This window comes from Chelonoidis abingdonii, chromosome 1 (genome assembly GCF_003597395.2).
Source record: "Chelonoidis abingdonii isolate Lonesome George chromosome 1, CheloAbing_2.0, whole genome shotgun sequence".
Lineage (NCBI taxonomy): Eukaryota > Metazoa > Chordata > Testudines > Testudinidae > Chelonoidis > Chelonoidis abingdonii.
The window spans coordinates 143,721,400-143,740,941 of record NC_133769.1 but is presented as its reverse complement, the minus strand read 5'-3'; the positions used below and the strand labels follow the sequence as shown (position 1 = coordinate 143,740,941).

Genomic DNA, 19,542 nt, shown 5'->3' with positions numbered 1-19,542 from the left:
GCTTCTTGTAATGTCTGGGTCCCAAAACTGGAACGGTAGGGATGAGCCACCAATCGAAAGTAGAGGGGAAGATAGTCCTCAATTTGCTGCATGGCTCTTGACTTATCACCAGCAAATGCCATTATCTTGGCAAAAGGGGCACACTGTGACTCATATCCCTCTCGAACACTGTAACCTTTCTGCACAACTGATCTTAGCCTTGGTCCTAGTCATGCAGTGCATGGAATTCTCTGTCTCTACGTGCAACTTGCCTTTGTTTAGACTCGATCCAGAATTCTTTTGGCCCAATCTTAATTGTCTAGGGTCCTCTGTATGTATCCCTATTCCAGGTATCTACGATCCTCCCAGTTTAAGTGTATCAAGCAGCTGCTGAGAGTGCAATCCAGGCCATCCTCGACAATCAAATGAAGATATTGAACAAAACACCCCAATGACCTTGATCCAGTAAGGCATTCCGCTCTATACGCGCCATAACTAGACATGGACATTGATCACTATGTTGAGCTGTGACCAAGCCAGCTTTCTATCAGACTATAGTCCAATCATACATCCATACTTCTTATGCTGGCAAGAAACTATGGGAGACATATAAAAGCTTTGCTAAGCAAGGAATACACACGTCCAAGCTCCCATCACAGCCAGTATCTAATTATAGAATAGCTACTAGGTTAGTGAGAGCAGGACTTGCTTTGGTGGATCCATGCTGATGTTCCTGATATTTCCGTCTCTAGGGCTAAATGGATTCCTTGAGGATTTGGCTCCATGTATTTTCGAGAGACGGAGGTGAAGCTGCTGGCCTGTAGTTCCATGGATCCCCTTATTCCCCTTGAAAGATGGGCATACAGTTGTCTGTTTCCGTCATATGACCGGACCCCCGAATCGCCATGATGGTTTAAAGCAAGCATGGCTCGCATCAATCACGCCAACCTCCTTTAGACTCTCGGATGCAGCGCATCGCCCATGGCTTGTGCGCGTCCAGTTTTCTAAATAGCCCTGATCCACTCTTCTCCATCAGAGGAGCTGGTCACTTCTCCCTTACTGTGCTGTCCAGTACTAGTAGTTCTGTGAGCTCCTTGTTGTGAAGTACGAGGCGAAAAAAGCATTGATACATTAGCTTTTTTCCACACCGTTCACTAGCTTTCCTTCCTCATGAGCAGAAGGATGCACAACTTCCCCTGACACCCTTCTTCTTGCTACATACTGAAGAAACCCGTCTTGTTACTCTTAAATCGTTGCTAGTTGCAACTCCAATTGTGATTGCTTCTGATTACTCCTGCATGCCTGAGAATAATTTTTTACTCCTCCTGGTCAGTGTTCGTCCAGCTTCCACTTCTTTGTATAGCTCTTTTTTGTGGTGTTTAAGATCAGCAAGGATTTCACTGTAAGCGATGTCGGGTTCCTGCCATATTGTCTCAGATCTTTCTACAACATCGGATGTTGTTCCTGCAACTCAATAAGCTTCGTTTAAAGATACACGCCACGCCTCCTGGACACCTTCACCTCATGTTATGTTCCAGGGGATCCTCTAAATCATTCCCTGAGGAGTCAAAGTTCAATTTTTCGGAATCCAGAGCATATTCTGCTGCTCCCTTCTTCTTGTAGACTAAGGATGTGGAAAAATTGGAAAGAGTCTCCAGCGGAGGGCAGCAAAAATGATTAGGGGGCTGGAGCACATGACTTATTAGGAGAGACTGAGAGAACTGGGCTGATTTAGTCTGCAGAAGAGAAGAATGAGGGGGGATTTGATAGCTTTCAACTATCTGAAAGGGGGTTTCCAAAGAGGATGGATCTAGGCTGTTCTCAGTGGTACCTGATGACAGAACAAGGAGTAATGGTCTCAAGTTGCAGTGGGGGAGGTTTAGGTTGGATATTAGCAAACACTGTTTCACTAGGAGGGTGGTGAAGCACTGGAATGGGTTACCTAGGGTGGTGGTGGAATCTCCTATCTAAGAGGTTTTTAAGGTCAGGCTTGACAAAGCCCTGGCTGGGATGATTTAGTGGGGTTTGGTCCTGCTTTGAGCAGGGGGTTGGACTAGATGATCTCCTGAGGTCCCTTCCAACCTTGATATTCTATGATTCTATGAGTCTAAGAGATTTGAACAGTGCCTCATTCTGTATATGCAAGCAATGAGAGCCACTGAAAAGGAAGCCACTCAAAAGGCAGCCTTATTTCTGATGATAGCAAGTTCTGAAGCACATTATGTGTTCAGTTATCACAGGCAGAGAGGGCCAGCTTTGAAGGTGCAATACACACTATGTAAAAATGAGACATAAGGGTGAGGTGTACAAAGGGTACAAAGAAAAAGTAAATCTATAGAAGAGATTGTGACTGATCTAAGACTGAAGAACCAGCCTGGCAGTTTTGGGGGGCTAACTGAGCCCCTGATAAGAGGCAAGATTGTGATTGGAATATGAACCAAAAAAACTCAGAAAAAGTTACTGAGAGACCCAGAATTAACCCTTGTCAAGGCAATTAGAATTTGCCAAGGAATGGAAGACACCCAGTGTAGAATGAAGCTTATAAAGGCTGGACAGTGCTCTGACACTGTAGATGTTGTCAGTAGCTACCAGTGTGGTGCTCTGCTCTTGTTCGATGATAACAGTCAGCTGCGTACGTGTTCCCTCTGTGTGCTGCCCCGGCTCTGCACAGATAGCTGACACAGCAAACTCCGAAAGAGCCCCAAAGACCACAGACGCTACTAAGGTATGAAGGAACCCGAGTCAGGTTTATAGTCAAACGAAGCACAGTAATAGTTTCCTATAGACTCTACAGGACATACTACAAATACGTGCCCCCTGGCAATGGACACAGCTCAATGGCGGGACACTCCACTGCCCCTTAGGCTGGACAAAGATGCGCACTCCGGGACCTTCTTTTATACAGTTACAGGACAGATTACTCATACCTCCTGACGTACTGAAGTACAGCTCCTTGGCTCATTAGGGTGCTGTCTCCCCCTTTAATTATGTTGTTTCAGACAAACAGATCTATCCAACGTGCTGTCCTTTTGATCCTGTCTTTAAGATGCTCCTGCCTGTTCCTTGTTATGTCTGTGGAGTGTCCTTGTATCGGGCTGTCCAGGTGCCATACTGGCACAAGTTCCTCTTATTGGCACTTATATGTGAATGCACCTGCTTCTAACAACCCTCTTCTCACCAACTTCTGTGAGTGGGGCCTGCCTCAGGCTCACAGCCCAGCTTTTGCTTAGCAATGCCTGGAGGTACTTTGGTTCAGGCTTCAGGCCTCAGACTGGGCCTCTGACAAAACAGTTTGTTTCGGGGCCCCATCTTACTACGGTAGACATGATAGAGAATCCAAAATAATGCAAAAATATATACCTGAGGCAGAAAGACACAGGGAGCTCAAGTCAGAGTCAAGCAAGAATAGCACATGGAGCTGCACACGCTGTGACAGCCAGCACAAACCAGGACAATGCCCAGCATATGGGAAAAGGTGCAGGAAATGCAGTGAATTACATCACTCTGCAGGCGTTTGCAAGTGTAAGCAGAGTCAGGATGAGCTTTACCCTGACATCTGATGGTGAATTATGGGGAGTGTGGAAAGGGATTTTAGGTATTTGCATTGGCACACCCACCCCACCTAGCATAGCCCATGGCAGCCTGGGATGGTTATTTTGACAGCTCTGGGATCCCCAATTTCTTTGTTATTGGGGCAGGAGGAATAAAGTGTTGTCACCCTGATTATGTGAATGAGGAACTATGAGATTGCTTTATGACAGAGATGTCTCAATATAATTAAGTAGCACTTGCTAGACAAGGGACTTAGGTGCCAAAACCCATTGAAATGAGAGAGGTTGGGGACTGGTGTGTGTACATGATGGTATGGGCCCCTTTTGAGGGCCTGGAACACCAATTGCACATCCTCTTCTCTCCACTGTTGAAGAGTAGAGCTAATTTTGATTCTATTAGGAGTCCATCTAGAGGCTGCTGAGCTGAATTCACGTTGGGCCAATGGTGCACCAGCACCAGGGCTCTCCTACTACAAGCTGAAATCACTAAGAGCTGAAATCACTAAGAGCTAAGCTTACTGAGCTGAGATCACTGAGTGCTGTGTTAACTAGTGGGGGAGCCTGAAGATCTATCGCTAAGGAGCGCAGAGCGAGCAGTAGCAGCATGGTTGGACAGCCGATAAACAATGTAGCGCAATGAGCGAGTTTCAGGTCAGCGAGGACAGCAAGTGTTGATATGCAAGATGGCGTGGGAAGGCGCAGCAGAAATCCTGGAGAGCGGCAGTTGGCCTGGCCCAGTAATCGGCTCTTTACAACCCGTCTGTGCGCCCCCCACCCATTAAATCCACCTACTGTAGGCGGTAAACACCTCTGCGATTTAACCTTTTGAACTCTGGAGTAGCATCTGACCAGAGACTTTCAGGTTATTGGCCTGTTGAGGGTAGACTTAAGACCCTAAAGGGGAAAGACATTGACCAAAATGTATTTGGAGCTGGTTTTTGTTATGTTTGTTATAATCCTGTTTGTGGTGTTTACTACAAGTATCTAGCATTGTTTCCTCCTTTTATTAACAAGGTTTGCTAACTCAGACTCTGTGCTTGTGAGAGGGGAGTACCTGCTCCTAATGGGCTGAGGGCATGTAATGTCTCATAGAACAGATAGTACGTTAAATGAACAGACCGATTATTCATTTGAACCTATAAAAGGTGTTAACCATTCGTAAGCCTGGCCGCACTCTGACCAGTGAGGACAATCAAGGAGACAGGTTACTTTCAATCTTGAGCGAGGAAAATTTCTGTGTGTGCTGTTAGTTTTTGTGTTAGTTGTCACTCTGGGAGCTCAGAGGGACCAGAATGTGCAACCAGGTTTCTCTCCAATCTCCCTAGATACTTGCATCTCTGATAGGTTAAAATAGTGAGATATGAGATAGGATAAAGCGAGTTAGGACTTAGTTTGTTTCTTTATTTGCCAAAATGGCGGCATTTGAGCTGGGAAAGGAGTTCTAATTGCTGTATTCTGGCTGAAAGGAGTTTCCAAATTTGTGAGTTTTTTGCTAAAAAGGATTTATAATTTGTATGTTGAATAAGTTTAGCAGGCTGGTGAGGGATCCCAGTGCCTACTAGCCTAAAAAACCCTTGTACACTATTTCCATCTTAAAAATTTACGAGATAATTCTTAACTCGTTACCATTCTGTCTTTAAGCTAAAGCTTTTTCTTGTTTAGAAGCCTAATTGTTTTTTATTCGCTGGTCGTGAGACCCCAGCGGGAACGGGTCGGATTCACCAAGGCCAACATGTGGAGAGAAAGGAGGGCAACGGGAGAAGAAGGCTAATTTACTCTCTGTGTCAGGATTACTTTCTCTCTCAGGGAGAGTCTGGGAGGGCGGAAAAGAGAAGGAGGGCATGAAGGTGACATTTCCTCTCTGTTTAAGATTCAAGGAGCTTTGAATCAACAGTAATTCCCCAGGGTAACCCAGGGAGGGGAAGCCTGGAGATGGCAATGAGTGAGGGAAACGGCTTTCTTCCTTGTCGTTACAGATTCCAGCAGATGCTGGTCTTGGCGTTCTCTGGCAAGGTATTGGGGGGTACTCGAGAAGGGTATATCCACGCACATGGAAATTCCTGGATTGGCTGCAGCTAGCGCTAACCAGGATTTCAAGCTGCGTTATCGTAGCTTCAATTAGCTTAGAGGAATTCCATGCTGGTACCCCATCTTTTGGACGCTAAGGTTCAGAGTGGGGAATTGTACCATGACAGTATGCAATTGTCCCAGGTCACTGGGTGGGGGCTCAAGCCATTTTTGCATTGTGTTATTGAAACGGAACCCCTGGATACTGAACTCGGTCCTTGTTGCTGCCAACTCAGAGGGGAAGAAGGGTTACACAAGCAGTAGCAGAATGTGCACAGCAGTTCTCAACCTGCAGCCCGTGGGCCGCGTGCAGCCCAATTATCACACAGCTGTGGTCCAGTTGTGTGCTAAAGGCCACTGGGCTGTGTGGGGTCTGGGTTCCTGGATGCCCAGTGCAGTGGGGTCCAGGCTGCCCAGCCTGGCGCGGTGGGATCAGGGTCACCGGCCAGCCCCGCGTCGCGGGGGCCCGGGGCTGCCAGCTGGCCCTGTGGGGTCTGGGGGCTGCCCCATGGGGTCAGAATCGGGGATCAGTGTTGGGACTGCAGGCCTGTCCTGTGAGGTTGGGGTCCGGCTTGCTGCCCAGCTGCCCTGCCACCCAGCCCCAAGCAGCCAGGTCCAGGGTCAGGGCTGCCACCTGGCCCTGCACAGCAGGGTCCGGGGTCCCTGCCACCTACCTCCCCACCCAGGGCTCCACTCTTGACCCCACGTTGTGGAGAGCTCTCCGGGTGGGAGGCCCTGGGCTGACTGGTCTGTGAGGGTGGTTTGGGGGCAGGGGGTCTGCTGTGTTTCTCAACCTGCTCCCAGATAACACAATGATAAATGGGTTGAGAACCACAGGCATAGACAAAGAAAACGATCACAGACCCACTAGCTCAGCTGAATTCGTCATAGGAGCAATGGGCAGCATTGCTGCAGAAGATGATTGGCCTGCCAGTCTGCAAGCAGATGGGACATAGGTTAATAAGGTGGACATAGGTGCACAAGCCAATGTGGTGCCAAAACTCCCCCAGTGATATTAACACTATAAGAAATGGCACAAATACAGAAAAATAAACAGGTACAATTCATGGCTTACAATGGTGAGCTTATCCCACTAAAGGCATATGTGAACTGGATGTATGGGTAAATAATACACAGGAAAAGGTACATTTTGTAATAAAGAGCCCCTGTTATTGGGTTAAAAGCATGTCTAGTCATGGGTTTCATCAAGTGGTGCACTCATTGGAGGGCAGCGGATCAAAATAATTGAGAAAGAGTTTGAGGATGTATTCCAGGCGACAGAGTAGAGCTGAAGAGCCCAACTGCCCCACAACTCATGCCCCTAGGAAAGTTACCCTCGCCTTAAGGAAGAGGCTAAAAGAGGAGCTGGATAGGCATTTTGCTCTGGGAATCATGGAGCAAGTAGAGGAACCAACAGAGGGGTACACTCATTGGTTATTTTGGAAAAAAAGAAGGGAACCCTTCACTTCTGTATGGACCCAAAAGAGTTAAATCAATATGTGAAAAGGGAACATTTCCCACAACCTCAAAAGAGGAGACATTTGGGGGGACGCGGCTGATGGGGATGTGAACTCTTTTTCTACATGGGATGTGTCAGCAGGGTTCTGGCAGGTGCCCTTAGAAAAGCAGAGCACATGTGCCTAATCTAGCTTCCCAAACCAGCAACCTGAGCATGCTACTGTGCAATGATGTCCAACAGACATGGGATGACACACTTAATAAAGAGTTTGAGAAACTGGAGGAGTTAATAAAGAGGCCCGAGTCCTGAGGTACTAGACAGTAAGCGCAAAACAAAGTTATGCCTGAGCCACCTCCAAGGAGGGTATTGGGACAGGCATTTTACAGCAGCAAGGCCAAAACTGGAGACCAGTGGCTTACACACATAGGCACTTGCAAAATCTGAGTTTCAAAAGGCCCATACAGAGGAAGTGGCTTTGGCCTTAGCACACAGGTGCAAAAAGTATCGTGCCTTTATTTATAGGAGGCCTGTGTTAGCTGAAAGTGACCATAAACCAGCCATTGCAACTGCCAGCTTGGTCTGGGAAACACCCTTCCTCACACCCCACGCATCTTAGAATACAGAGATTATTTTTTTAGCTCCAAATTAGGGCTGTCAAGAGATTTAAAAAATTAATTGTGATTAGTCATGCTATTAAAAATATTAATTGCAATTGCGCGATCAATCGCACTGTTAATAATAGAATACCATTTATTTAAATATTTATAGATGTTTTCTACATTTTCAAATATACTGATTTCAATTGCAACACAGAATACAAAGTGTACAGTGCTCACTTTATATTTATATTTGATTACAAGTATTTGAACTGTAAAAAAACAAAAGAAATAGAACTTTCCAATTCACCAGTACTGTAGTGCAATCTCTTTATCAGGAAAGTTGAACTTATAAATGTAGAATTATGTAAAAAAACCCCAAACCTGCATTAAAAAATAAAACAATGTAAAACTTTAGAGTCTACAAGTCTATTCAGTCTTATTTCTTGTTCAGCCAATCGCTCAGACAAACAAGAGCAGCAAAGAGACCTGTGGCACCTTATAGACTAACAGACGTAGTGGAGCATGAGCTTTCGTGGGTGAATACCCACTTGGTTGGATGCATGACATGCATTCGACAAAGTGGGCATTCACCCATGAAAGCTCAAGCTCCAGTATGTCTGTTAGTCTATAAGATGCCATAGGACTCTTTGCTGCTCTTACAGATCCAGACTAACACAGCTACCCGTCTGATACTCAGACAAACAAGTTTGTTTACATTTGCAGGAGATAATGCTGCCTGCTTCTTGTTTATAATGTCACCTGAAAGTGAGAACAAGTGTTCACATGACACTGTTGTAGCCCGCGTTGCAAGATATTACATGCCAGATGCTCTAAAGATTCATATGTCCCTTCATGCTTCAACCACCATTCCAGGGGACATGTGTCCATGCTGATGATGGGTTCTGCTTGATATCAATCCAAAGAGTGCAGAATGACACATATTCATTTTCATTATCTGAGACACATGCCACCAGCAGAAGGTTGAGTTTCTTTTTTGGTAGTTTGGGTTCTGTAGTTTCCGCATTGGAGTTGTTGCTCTTTTAAGACTTCTGAAATCATGCTCCACACCTCGTTCCTCTCAGATTTTGGAAAGCACTTCAGATTCTTAAACCTTGGGTTAAGTGCTATAGCTATCTTCAGAAATTTCACATTGGTTCCTTCTTTGCGTTTTGTCAAATCTGCAGTGAAAGTGTTCATAAAATGAACAACGTGTTGGATCATCATCTGAGACTGCTATAACATGAAATATATGGCAGAATGTGGATAAAACATGGCTGGAGACATACAATTCTATCCCATGGAGTTCAGTCACAAATTTAATTAACACATTATTTTTGAACGAGCACCATCAGCATAGAAGCATGTCCTCTGGAATGGTGGCCAAAGTATGTTTAGCATCGGAGAAAACCTCAGTTCTCACTTTTTGGTTGGGTGCAGCAGAGTCAGATACTTTATTTATTCTCAAGCAATTACACAGAGGGAGGGAGTGCCCTAGGACACAGGGTTTCTCCCTCCTAGGCAGGTCTCTCAAAAGATAAACAATTACAGCAAGCATTTATACCTTTTGTTACATACAATAATAGGCAACAGCTTCATTTTGTTTATACATAGGTCATCCTGATATCTTATTTTTCTCACTTCTATTTAGACACCAATTTACGTTCCTCGTTGCTGACACAAGATCGAAACGACTTCTCCCACAGTTCTTTCCCACTCGCTTCACACAATCCTTGCTTCTACAAATCTCATGATAGTAGGGTTACAGCTAGCCTAACTCTTGCTAACAGAGACTGTCTTGCATTAAGATTCCCTACAAATTCCTGTCAGTTCTTTCTCTACTTCCACATTAGCATACCTGGCATGTAAATATCTTGCAATGCCAGCTACAAAAGTGCCATGCAAATGCCTGTTCTCATTTTCTGGTGACATTGTAAATAAGAAGAGGGCAGCATTATCTCCTGTAAATATAGACAAACTCATTTCTCTTACCAATTGGCTGAACAAGAAGTAGGACTGAGTGAACTTGTAGGCTCTGAAGTTTTAGAATCATAGAATACACCCTAATGCAGGGGTGGGCAAATGGCTCCACTCTTCCGGCGCAGCAAGCCGCAGGGTCTGCGCTCCCAGGCTGGAGCACCTGGCCGAACGTAGTAAGTTGAACCCCTTCCCTGCCTTCCTCCCTCCCCTGGAGCCCTGCCGCCGCACTCACAGCATTCTGAGGGGCGGGGCTGTCCACTCCCATGGGGTAGCGTGTCTGGTTCTGCATGGAGCAGGACATGCTGCTAGGAGCTTCATGGTAAGGGGTCACGGGGCAGGGGGCGTTGGATAAGGGATGGGGGCAGTCAAGGGAAAGGGGGCAGGATATTTGGGGCCGGGTGTCCCCACTTGTGGCCCCCACGCACCCTCCCTGTCCCCAACTTGCTGCCCCTGCTCACCTTTCCAGGGCCTCGGAGCAGAGCTGCCTTCCTGCAGCAACTGCTGCTGCAGGGTCCTACTGCCCCACCTGTCAACTGCCAGGGCAGACTGACTCTGAGCCTGCCCTTCCCCCTCAAACCCTTCCTTTTTCTGGCAGGATCCTCCAGCAGCACAGCCCCCACACACACAGTCACCACTCCTGCCCCATGCTGGGCAAGGAGGCAGCCCCATCCCTCACCACCAGTGAGGCTACAGTGAGGGGCAACAGCAGGGGAGGAGGTGCACACAGCACCCCCCAGCACCCACCACGGGGGAGTTGAGAGAAATTCCTGGACCTGAGAGGGGCCCTAGGAGCACATGCAGTGACAGTGGTGGGGGTGAGTGTGCAGCTGGGGGGGTGGGAAAGGGGGGCTCCTCCCCCAGAGCTTGCTGCTGCTGGCAGGGAAAGGGCTGGGGGGAGTCCTCCACTCTGGCCCCATCCCTGGGGCAGCCTGCCTGCACCCCAAATTCATCCCTAGATCTGCCCCACCCCAGGTCCACACCCCTAGTCTGAGTTTTCACCCTCAACCTCAACCCTCTACCCGAGCTCTGAGGCCCTCCAGCACCCCAAAGATCCTATCTTCAGTCCCAGCCAGAGCCCTCACCCCTCCACACCATAATCCTCTGCCCCAGCCCTGAGACCCTCCCACACCCCAAACCTCCCATTCCCAGCCCCAGCCAGAGCCCTCACCCCCCAACTCTCTGCCTGAGCCCTGAGCCCCTCCAGCAACCCAACCACCTTATCCCCAGCCCCAGCCAGAGCACTCACCCCCCACACTCCTACTCTTGCCTTGAGCCCCTCCCATGACTCAAATCTCCCATTCTCAGCCCCAGACAGAGCCCTCACCCCCTACACCCCTACTCTCACCCTGAACCCCCCCACACTCCAAATCCCTCATCTGCAGCCACAGCCGTCACCCCCATCCCTCTGCACCCCTCCCATCCCCAAACTCCCTCCCAGAACTTGCACCTCTTCTCTCCCCGGCCCCTCCCATCCCCAAACTTCCTCCCAGACCCTGCACCCCAATCCCCTGCCCCAGCCTAGGGCATGCAGCCCGGACTTCCTCCCTCACCCAAACTCCCTCCCAGAGCCTTGGGCAGGTGGAGGGTGGAGTTTGAGTGGGGGCGGGTTCTGGGTACCACCAAAGTTTCTACAAATCTGCCACCCCTGGGCGGGGGGATCTCTGGAGGGGGAAGTCAGGGAGCAGGGGAGATTGGATGGGGCATGGGAGTCCTGGGGTCTGTCAGGGGGTGGGGATGGATAGGGGTCAGGGCAATCAGGGGACGGAGCAAGGAGGGTCCAGGGGGGCAGATAGGGTCGGGGGTGTCTCTGGAGGGGATGGTCAGGGGACAAGGAGCTCAGGGGGTTGGATGAGTCAGGAGTTCTGGGGGGGCTGTCAGGAGGCAGGAGTGTGGAGAGGAGTTGGGGCAGGCAGGGAGCAGGGGGGGTTGTATGGGTCGGGAGTTTTGGGGGTCCTGTCATGGGTCAGGGAGTGGTTGGCTGGGGCGTGGAAGTCCCAGGAGTCTGGGGACGGGAATGTGGATAAGGGTCCGGATAGTCAGGGGATAGGTAGGGGGTAAGGTCCTAGGGGGGCAGTCAGGTGACAAGGAGCAGGGAGGCTTAGGGTCCTGGGGGGCAGTTAGAGGCAGGGGTCCCAGGAGGGGGTAGTCAGGAGACAAGGAGCGGGGATGTTGGGAGTTCTGAGGGGGGTAGTCAGGGGGTGGGAAGTAGGAGGGAGTGGATGGGGCAGGGCAGGGGCCTGGCTAGGGTGGGTCTCCCTGGGTGCACACCCTAATGAAATGTGCTGTGCATGCCTATGATCAGGGTTGAAAGGGACCTCAGGAGGTCATCTAGTCCAACGCATTATTTTGTTTTTGAGTGAAGTTATGTCACAAAAAGTTCTACATTTGTAAGTTGCACTTTCACAACAAAGAAATTGCACTACAGTACTTGTATGGGGTGAATTGAAAAATACTATTTCTTTGAAAAAAGAACAGGAGTGCTTGTGGCACCTTAGAGACTAACACATTTATTTCAGCATAAGCTTTCGTGAGCTACAGCTCACTTCTTCAGATGCATAGAATGGAACACATAGACTCTAGGACTAGAAGGGACCTCGAGAGTCCAGTCCCCTGCCTTCATGGCAGGACCAAATACTGTCTAGACCATCCGTGATAGACATTTATCTAACCTACTCTTAAATATTTCCAGAGATGGAGATTCCACAGCCTCCCTAGGCAATTTATTCCAGTGTTTAACCACCCTGACAGTTAGGAACTTTTTCCTAATGTCCAACCTAAATCTCCCTTGCTGCAGTTTAAGCCCATTGCTTCTTGTTCTATCATTAGAGGCTAAGGTGAACAAGTTTTCTCCCTCCTCCTGATGACACCCTTTTAGATACCTGAAAACTGCTATCATGTCCCCTCTCAGTCTTCTCTTTTCCAAACTAAATAAACCCAATTCTTTCAGCCTTCCTTCATAGGTCATGTTCTCAAGACCTTTAATCATTCTTGTTGCTCTTCTCTGGACCCTCTCCAATTTCTCCACATCTTTCTTGAAATGCGATGCCCAGAACTGGACACAATACTCCAGTTGAGGCCTAACCAGCGCAGAGTATTTCGATTGGTATTCTATTGTTTAACAGTGTGATTAAAACTGTGATTAATTGTGATTAATTTTTATAATCGCAATTAATTTTTTGAGTTAATCGCATGAGTTAACTGCGATTAATTAACTGCCCTGGTACAAATGTAAGATATGCAAATCAAATCCAAACCTGGGAGAAAGATGGTGGTTGCAGACTTACCCTTTAGAGCATTTGACAATTGTGCAGTAGTGCAAAGTCCAGAGCTAGGCATTGTACACGTCAACCTGATTAAAAAAACCTTGTCCAATCTCAGTCAAAATGGGGCTGTGATCGCCAGAGTTGCTGCTCAGAATGAGACTCTGTAGAAAGCAATGAAGGCTCTTAGCACAGGGTGGCTGGGACAGCATGTTCACACTCCCTAGTACCAATTCAGTGGGAACATCTGAATCCTAAATGGGATTTAGTTTAAAGGCACCAGGATGGTGAACCCTAAGCTGTTACAGAAAAATATGTTAAAAAGAATACATGATGGTCATTTAGCGATTGAAAAATCTAAGAGAAGGCCTAGACATGTTGTTATGTTTAAACAAAGCACACAAGAGTTTTTTATAGGGAGAAGGCAACACATTGCATTACTGAGAATACAGCAGTTAGCATATGTTTTGTAGTTACACACACACACTATGCACACAGTTCCACCAGTCGATGTTATAGTTACCAGTCCAGAGCCTGGATTAATTTAGTGGCTAGCCAGATTGGTCGCAGAGGGGAGCCAGGCTCTGTTGGTTGCGATTTGATGCTCCTGGAGTAGTGGCAAGACAAACCCAAAGTTTTATGGCAAAGCATTTTGTTTTTATAGGTTGTTTTTGTTGCTGAAGTTGATGGATTTTGCTGTGTTAGTTTATGACCGGTTACTTTTTAATTGGGGTAGTTTTTTGATGTAAATATTTTAAAACATTTCTGAGAGGGTCATTTTATTTTGGATTTGATTCAATTAATTGTTGGTAGAGGTGCTAGCTTTTACCTTAGGGTTAGTAATTTGCCCTTTTTTCATTCTGGATGCGCGTTGATGGTTTTTTGGTGTTAAGTTTTGATAAGTGTTTTTTTTTAATTATTATTATTTGGTTAATAATGGCTTTTACACATTATTTTTCCCTGACGCATGCAGTTTTTATTTATATATTTTTTTACAGAGACCTTTGAGAATACAAACAGCAGTATTTTATACTGAGCAAAAAGACTGTAAATTAAACCTTGCTAAGTTTTATAACCAAAACAATTTACATTGAGGCCCAGGCCTTCAACGTTCCCCTAATCTACTTAACATAGACACAATACAGGATTCTGTCTCTTACTAACTAAACCTTAAAACAAAGAACTAAAAGGGCCCAACTTGTAATGCATATGGGAAACAGAATTCCGTAGTCCCAGAAGGTCATTCCTTTTTGCTATTTAAAAAGGTGGCTGGCAGGATGAAATCAAATCATACATTAATTCTTATAGTACAATTATAGAATTCTGCTCCTACCATGAGCGACAAAGAGTCCTGTGGCACCTTATAGACTAACAAATATTGGAGCATAAGTTTTCATGGGTGAATACCCATTTTGTCAGACGCATGGCAGTGTCTGATGAAGTGGGTATTCATTCACCCATGGAAGCTTATGCTCCAATACTTCTGTTAGTCTATAAGGTACCACAGGACTCTTTGTTGCTTTTTATAGATCCAAACTAACACAGCTACCTCTCTGATACTTGCTCCTGCAATGTTTCATACTGACCTCAAATGAACAACGATATTGAGGAAGCTGTCAAGACTTGACACATATCTAAGACTACAGACCAAGTCAAACAAAAGAGCCTGTGCTGGTGACACAGGAAAAATTGCCGCCCCTCCTCACCCCAGAGCAATGTTTACATTGTTTGGAAAAAACTGTGTACTCTCCCTTCCCTGAGATAGCCTTACTAGAAGATAGTACCACTAAACAGCTGATTGTGCATATCAAATCTCTTTTTGCTAGGCCATAGTAATGTCTGACAATGGGCCACAGTTTATTAAGCATGACTTTAAGCAGGTTGCGGTGGGATTTGGGTTGAGACATGTAACCGTCGGCTCCAATTATCCCAAATCATAGAATCATAGATAATTAGGGTTGGAAGAGACCTCAGGAGGTCATCTAGTCCAGGGGTCTCAAACACGCAGCCCGCGGAATTATTTGCTGCAGCCTGCCAAGCTCCCCGCACCCTCCCCCCACCCCCCCGAGTTATTTCCTGTGGCCGTCAAGCTTCCCTCCCCTGATGCCCCCTTCCCTCCCCAGCGTGCAGCATCCTCGCTCCTCTTCCTACCTCCGGGCACTACCCTGCTGCCAAACAGCTGTTTGGCAGCGCTTAGCGTTTTCCAGGAGGGAGGGGGGAGAAGTGAGGAGCCATGCGCTCGGGGGGGAGGCAGAGAAGAAGCAGGGCAGGGGCAGGGATTTGGGGAAGGGGTTGGAATGGTGGTGGGGAAGGGATGGGAAGAGACAGGGCAGGGACGGGGCCTCATGGAAGGGGTGGAGTGGGGGCGGGGCCAGGGGAAGTGTAGGGGGGCTTTAGTACCTTAATATAAAAAAGTGTCAATGATGCGGCCCTCGGGCCGATGTACTTATCCTCATGTGGCCCTCGTGGTGATTTGAGTTTGAGATCTCGGATCTAGTCCAACCAGGGCTTTGTCAAGCTGGGCCTTATCCAATGGGTTGGTGGAAAACAGCATTAAAATAATGGAGTGGCTATTGGAAGAAGCTACAGAACTCCACCAATGAATCACATGTGGCCATCTGCAGACATTTTGTTTAACAGAAAGCTGAGAACTAAAATGCCTGGAATGAGAGAAGCTGATGTCAGAAGAACTGGGGATTTGCAAAAAATATATAAAGAGACAGATAAAGCTAAACAAAAATCAGTATGATTTGGGGTCCCAGGAACTGCCACCACTTCATGAACATGATGGATCTCTGATGGGAATCAGTGGTCACAAACAGCAGTGATGTCACAAGAGATTGCCATGCAGTCGTATGAGGTGGTCACCCTAGACAGACCCATACAGAGGAGGAATAAGCAACACTTTCTCCAACTTGGAGAAAGGAACGTGAAGGAAGGGAGATATGGGGCCCTGAGTTTGCTATTTTGCCGGTGAAGGCCTAAGTAAGGCAACAATCAGAACAGGTTAAGACAACTGAACCCCAGACATAACACCACCAAAAGAGATGGACTCATTGCCTCCTGACAGCAGCAGCACTGGTATTTCACAGGAGACCCAAGCAATGGCATAGGGCATGTCAGAGGTTAATTGAACACTTTTTAAGTTCAGTTAGTAGGTTGATTAAAAGTTTTTGGAATTGGGTGTTATTTCAATGTGGTTTGTTAAGCGTTGCTATTATTATTTATTTATTTATTTATTAAATTAGTCTGGGAAAAGAAGACATGTTATTGGGAATTGTATCTAGAAGAGTGATCGCTTCCCAGACAGGCAGTCTGGAAGAGGGGCGCTGCAGAAGCTCATGACCTGTCATGCAGAGAAGCCTGGACCTGGTCACTGAATACAGTGGATCTCCCTCAAGCATGTTGGGACCAGAGTGATTGCTGAACACCACACTCCTTGCTGAGTCACCCATCCTCCAGCACAGCATTCCCTAGCACCACACTGGGGCATTACGGGTTAGCATTGACTCAGAGGAGAGAGCCCCTCCCACTGGTCACCCACCCCACTCTCTGCAGCACAGCATCCCCTGGCACCACACTGGGGCCCTGAGGTCAGTACTGATTAAAGCAGTGAAACTGGGCAACAGAGAAAGGGAGAGAGACAGATCTAGGGTAGAAATGCTGAAAGGGAAAGGAGCTTCACAACTTCCCAGCTCCGACTGTCTCTGGAAATCATTGGGAGGTCAGCCAGTATGGGGTTATGGAACTGTCATTCTCACCCTGGGTTGGTGCCTCTGGCTGAGTCACCTGTTGGAAAAAGATGAGATAGTCACCTGTCATCTGGTAGAGTCAGAAACTCAGAACAAACCAGGAACCTACCTACTTCTCATCTTTAACCCTTTTGATCACAAGAGCGCATCACACCAAATCTATTTATCTATCATCCTCAAGTTCAGGCTTGGAAAGAATGGAGCTTCCAGGTCCCTGTTAATACCCAGAATTCCTGGGGAGAAATGCCTCGCTTAAATTTGATGATCAGTTTAACTGTGTGTGAGTTTAATCAGCTATTTATACACATTGACATGATTGTGATCTCAGACCAGTTTTGTATCTATGGAACTTCATTAACTTCAGTGGCGTTACTTCTAATTTACACCAGCATATTGGAGAGCAGAATCTGGTCTTCAACCCCTGTTTATAGTCCAAGACACAAATGGCAGCCAGGGATTGGTCTGTCTCTTCCTTGGCCACAGTAATAAGGAGACGGACAGAAGTAGATTTGAGAATCAAACCTTTTGTTTTCTCCATTGATTTTCTGTTTGTTTTTTTTTCACCTGAGTTTGGCCATTCACAACTTTTTAAAAATTGTTGGTATCAATTTAGTGCTGACGAAAAGCTCTGGACTCATGGCTCATTAATGACTGACAGGTTCACGTTGGGCAGACCCCCCAAATTACTCCACCAATAGGCCTTAATGCTGACCTGGGGGGCCAACCTCTATGGTTGAGACAGGAGTTGTCTCACATTCCTCAATTCACTTCACAGAGGAAAATTCTATTTATTTATTTAGAACTAAAATTAGAAAACTGCCTGTCCAAGGTCCTAGGCATCCTAACACAATGAATTATGCCATACATATAATTAAAATACGTTTCAGCAGCAGCGAAATCATCTGTTCCACCAGAAGTCAGCCAGACAGCCACCTACCCCTTCATCTTCTCAAATTAACAACATAAATAAAACACATTTAGATTTCTTGATAGATCAAAAATAAATCAAATCATTGTTCTGTTTTTATACAAATCTCTGAGAAGATCTTGGGAACCTGAATGTGTCCTGAATATTTCTAAATAATGTTTAACAAAATGAAACTTCCTCCCCATCTCGAAAGCCATTATCTACCATTTTTAAATTTAATATCATAAGTTAAAAACCATATGGGAAATCTCAAAATATATTAACTGATATATAACAAAAAAAACCCACAGACACACCTACACCCCCTCAAAGATACTTGCTACACACACACACACACATAATAATACACATATAATAATGTGTGCGTAGAAATATACACACACTAGTATTGTCTGTTTACCTTTCCCTGTGCCAGCAGCCATGGCTTCTTCTCGTTATACTTCCAGCATCTGGGGCTGTCTTCTTTTATAGAGATGCTTTCTCTCTTTCAGTTTCTATTCCTGAGCATTGAAACTTTTGGACCATGCTTATGCATGCTCAGTAGCACTTTACGCTGAGCAATTAGTCCAGAGGTTCCCAACCTCTGAGGCACAGGCACCTGGGAGGGTGCGATAAGGTTATAGGGGGCACAAAGCCCTGATGGGACCATTCTGAAAGGCTGGAGTCAGCAGGGGGCCCTGTTCAGCAGGAGGCCAGTGCTCAAGAGTGCATCTTTTCACTCTCCTGCAGACCCTGGCCCTTCAGTGATGTCCTGTTCAGATGGGGACTGAGATGGGTAGGGAGCTGGGTCCAAGCAGCCAAGACTGCCAGACTGCTGCAAGGAGTGGAAGGTTTCCTCAACTGCCCCATGGTTAGTACCCTCCACCCCCTGGGGTACTGAGCAACCCACCCCCAGCCCCTGTGAGTACATAACCCTGTCAAAAAGAGGAGTGTGTGCATGGGACATGAAGCTCTGAAGTGGGGGTTCAGCAAAAAAAAGTTTGGGAACCTCTGTATTACAAGTACAAAAGCCATCCCCCTGACGGACATAAATGACACCGGACAGCGCTGTGTGGGTGGGTGAGCGGGACAAATTCCATAAACGGTAAACGGGGGCATGACTGGAAAGGTTTGTGCACCACTGAATTAGTCCTATTGACTTAGATGAGGCTACAGTATCTTGGGGCAAGTCTACACGTAAAGCGCCACTATCGTGCTTTAAGGAAGACGCTCCAAGACTATGTCTACACTAGAGACCTTACAGCAGCACAGCTGTACCATTGCAACTGCGCTGCTGTAAGTTCTGTCATGGAGCCGCTCTATGCAGGCAGGAGAGAGCTCTCCTGTTGACATAATAAAACCAACTCCAGAAGCGGCGGTAGCTACGTCGGCGGGAGGTCTCCCACATAGTGCTGTCCACACTGGTGCTTCTGTCAGTGAAACTTATGTTGCTAACGGGGGTGGTTTTTTCACACCCCTGAGTGACATAGGTTTTGCCGACATAAGTGGTAGTGTAGACGTGGCTTAAGCAAACAAGAGAGAGCTCTCCCATCAGTGTAGTTAATCCACCTCCCCAAGAGGCAGTAGCTATGACGATGGGAGAAGTACTCCAGTATAGCGCTTCAGTGAAGATGCTACCTGCGCCAACAGGAGGAGTTTTCCTGTCGGCATAAATAATCCACCTCCCAGAGAGGTGATAACTAAATCAACTGGAGAATTCTTCTGTCAACGTAGTGTTGTCTTCAGCAGGGGTTAGGTCAGTATGGTATAACAACATTAACTCAGGGTATAGATTTTTCACACCTCTGTGCAAGGTGTTTATACCCATATAGGCCTGTAGTGTAGACCTTACTTTGAGCAATTACAGTAACTCCTCACTTAAAGTCGTCCCGCTTAACGTTGTTTTGTTGTTACATTGCTGATCAATTAGGGAACATACTCATTTAAAGTCATGCAATGCTCCACTATTACGTTGTTTGGCTGCGTGCTTT

General features: G+C 46.7%; 1 long non-coding RNA gene across 1 annotated transcript; it reads right to left on the bottom strand.

Annotated features, from left to right (window-relative positions):
* Nucleotides 1–12,930: 12,930 nt before the first annotated feature.
* On the bottom strand, nucleotides 12,931–17,992 carry LOC116823839 (uncharacterized). The gene is made up of 3 exons (XR_004373508.2): nucleotides 17,973–17,992; nucleotides 16,654–16,681; nucleotides 12,931–13,056 (listed from the first exon to the last, which is right to left on the bottom strand). It is a non-coding gene; the product is annotated as an uncharacterized LOC116823839 (long non-coding RNA).
* Between the last annotated feature and the right edge of the window lie 1,550 nt (nucleotides 17,993–19,542).